A 3,831-nucleotide genomic window follows, 5' to 3' on the forward strand; every position below is an offset into this window, starting at 1 on the left:
TCTCTACATGCTGCTCTATACAATGACCGTGGCTTGGGGAATGGCGATCTTCCCTTGTCCTGAGAGTAAGGGTGGCTTATGGTCTTTGGGGTAACAGCATTTCGTGGATGAGTCCCTGAGCTACTGAGATCCTTCACCCATTAGTAATCCCCAGTAGGAGAAATGAATGTAGCATTCTTTATTGACATTTTCCAGGAGGGTGGGATGAGTCTAATGGGAGTAATTCCTGTTCGCAGCCGCCGCCCTACACAGCTGCCGCCTTAGTGGATCCGCATTCTTTCAGGATTATTGTAAAAGTTATAGTAAGGCTGGGGGTGCCTTTATGGGGTACCGGGGTATGGCAATAAGGCCCATGGCAGAGAAACTGAGTGCAGGCCTATACAGTAACACAATGGAGGTGAGGTCCAGAACTCGTAAAACTGTTGACCTTGCGAACAGTTCTCCTCAGCCGAGTCCTTGCTCTAGGCCTGAGGGGCAGTTCTTTCATACTCAGCTTGTGTTAACTGCATGGCCCCGTCACAGCTCCCCAAACTGACTGTTTTATTCTGGGTTTTGCAGAGACAGAACCAATAGGATGGCTTTGGCTGCAGATACAGACAGAGAAAGATCTACACCAGGGATCACTAGGAGAGCTGATTCACATGGTCATGCCAGCCAGGACATCCTGTAACAGGCACCTGAGACCAGACACGTGGGAGGCTGGTGGCATAGCTCAGCCCAAGCCCAAGAGTCTCAGAACCAGGGAAGCCAAAATGCAACTTCCAGTCCGAGGCCCACACCCTGAGCACTGGGATGTGGCTGAGAGTCGAGTCCAAAGGCCAGAGAACCTGGGGTTCTGATATCTGAGGGTAGGAGAAGAAAGTGTGCCAGCTTCAGGAGAGCAAATTCCCCTTTCTTTGACCTTTTTCTCCTGTCTGGGCCTCCAGCCAACTGGATAGCACCCACCACACTGAGGCTGAGTCTTCCCCACTCAGTCAACTGACGCACACATCGGTCTCCTCTAGAAACAGACACACCCAGATATAACGCTTTACCAGCTGTCAGGGTATCCCTTAATCCAGTCGGTATCTAAAATTACCCATCGCACAATCCAAAATGAAATAGAGCTAAGAGAATCTCCCTCTCCTCACAAAAGTAGGAAAGAAAGGGCATCAGTGAACTGAAGGGCACTCTCAGGTGGCCTAGTGAACATATAGGCAGAGTTCTTGTACTGGAGGGACAGTAAACATTTGAAGAAACAATGGCTGAATATTTTTCAGACATGATGAAAACAGTAAGCCCACAGGATCCAAGAGCAGCGAGTCCCAAGTCACAAATACACGTCATTACCCAACAGAGTAAAATCAGCATGCATACCACACAGGGCTTTCCTGTGTCCATAGCCACGGTGCTGGTTGTCTCAGTGTGTTGTGTGGAGAATTGTCACTGGCCTGTGGTCACAGGACAGCTCTAGTTAAGGCTGCGAGGAGGGGTCTCACAAGGAAGCTTTCTGTTCCCTCACCTCATGAGAACATGTGGCCTTCCTTTGATCCTTTTCTTCTTTGAGACATCTGAGCTGTTGAGAAGCTGGCCCCGGTATGAACTGCAGGCTCTTTGCTATGAAGAGAGTCCACATGAGCTGGGCCTGAGCAGCTTCTTCCCAGTCTTCTGTCCTGACTGGTGTCTGGCTCTGGTTTCAGGCGAAGCAGGTGAGGAAGCACATTGGCACACCTGGCCTTCAGCAGTGTCGTCTTCTCGTTGTGGCCAGCCTCAAGAGCTGTACCTGCAGACATCAGGGTTTCTGTTTGCAAACCTGTGTGACAAGTGGGGATACCTTGTTACAGTTTTACAGGCCTCAGAGGGCTCCTGAGCTAAGGCCAAGCTGGGTGACTGGGCAAGGTAGATGGCAGTCCCTCAGTCACTTGGGCCTTCCCCATGGCTGGCACTGGAGCTAGCACTGGAGGTGCTGGGGGGCCCAGGGCATTGACGCACTCCTCAGGGTCTGTAGTGACGTCAAGGCACAGTGCTAACAGCCTCAGTGGCCCTGCCGTCCATCCACCTTGTCAGCTCCTCCCCAAATCCTTTTCTGATGCCCTGGCCCTTCCTGGGGTGGGCCATGGCTGCAGCTGCACAGCGGCCAGTTCATGAGGGTCCTGTCTGCCTTTGCAGGTTGGGTGGGGTCACCCCTGGCATGAGTCTCTGCATGAATTGGCTCCTCACTGTGCCCCAGTGTTGAGCGGCCCCAGAGAGTGGCTGTGAGGCCCCACTGGTTGCTCCATCCCCTCAGGCAGCACAAGTCACTTAGCAAATGAGATTCTTGAGTCTTCTTGGCCACTCCATTAGGCCTGTCCCTCTGCTGTCCTAGGAGCTGGATTCAACTCTTCAGTACCAAAGAGGGAGAAGGCTTAGGCCTTGCCCATCACACAAGACTGGCCATGAAGAGACCCCTCTGTGTCCAGACTGCCCACACCTGGGGCTTGTTGGTGCTTCCCAGGCTCAGGGCTCTGTCGGGTGGTCAAATGCCAAAATCAAAGAGTAGACACCACAGCCTGACTCCCACTGAGGGTCTGCTTAGACGGACAGTCACCTCAGGTGGGCAGAGCACTGAGGACCACCCACACAGGGAGAGGCCATGGTGGCATCACCAGTAACTCAGCTGCCCAGCCCTTGCTGCACCCACCATCTTCAGAGCAGCTTTTCTGAGCTGCCTCTCTGTATGTGTAGGTCCAAGGTCTTGGGGCCAGCAGATGGTGTAGTGGTTAAGATGCTGGTCCACTGTGATTTGATTCCCAGACCCAGCGGGACCCACGCCCGGCACATGTGTGCACATGCACAAAATACCAAGAGAAAAATGGAGGAGAAGGGATTGTGGCATGGCCATTACCCCAGGGGGTGATTTCTCACTTTCTGTATCTTTCTTTCTGTCTCTCCTGTGAATGCATGTACCTATAACAAAAATCTCTAAAACGAAACAAAACAAAACAAAACACCTAGTTACAAATTGATGTGTGTGTTCTGGAGTTCTGTGTGCTGTAAAATAAGGCTGTTCCCCATCCCCACGTAGGAGACCATTTACAATCTCGTTTCACATGTGCAAAGTGCTCATGAGAAAGACACACACAGACAGACGCTCACATTCTGGGGTTGGTGGCACACAGAGTGGGCACGCTGAGTGCCCAGACCCCTTTACCCACAGGTGCTCTTCATTAAGCTCCACATTTCCTTTTCCTTGTTAACAAGGTACATATGGTTAGCCAGAGGTCCAGTCTGAGAAACCCCTGGGCCATGGTCACCACTGCTCCCTGCCTGGTGGTGTTTCCTAAGGGGAGCCCAGAGGGGAGTCCAGAGCAGCATTGGTCCCAGACCTGAACCCCTGACAAGCCTGTGCTAAGATGTCCTGTTGAACCAGTGCCCCCCAAGACCACCCCTCACCAAAAGAATAAAATCGACAGAGAGGGAGGGAGCCACACAGACCCCAGCCTTGGCCGCCCTGCCTGGCTTAGCCTCTGCGCTTCTAGGTGCACCACCAAGGTGCCAGACCCAGATATGAGGCCAACAGTCCCATGACAAGGAAGCCCATTAGCTCCTGTGACTGTAGAGGGCCAGGGTGGGGATGGTGAGGGTGAGAGTGAGGGACCAGATCTCTGTACCTCAGAGCCCAGGCCTTGCGTGTCAGCCCTCAGAGCACAGGCTGCAATAAGAGCCCTGAGCTAACCAGCTGAATGCCAGGAGTTGGCAGCCACCTTCAGGTCACAGCTAAACAGGCACCCAGGACCAAAATAGAAGTCAGATGACTGCTAGGGCCTCCCTCACTTTCTACCAGCAGCTGTAGCTAAAAATAGGTGTGAAAGA

The sequence above is a fragment of the Tupaia chinensis genome, unplaced genomic scaffold (genome assembly GCF_000334495.1).
Source record: "Tupaia chinensis unplaced genomic scaffold, TupChi_1.0 Scaffold000020_1, whole genome shotgun sequence".
NCBI lineage: Eukaryota > Metazoa > Chordata > Mammalia > Scandentia > Tupaiidae > Tupaia > Tupaia belangeri.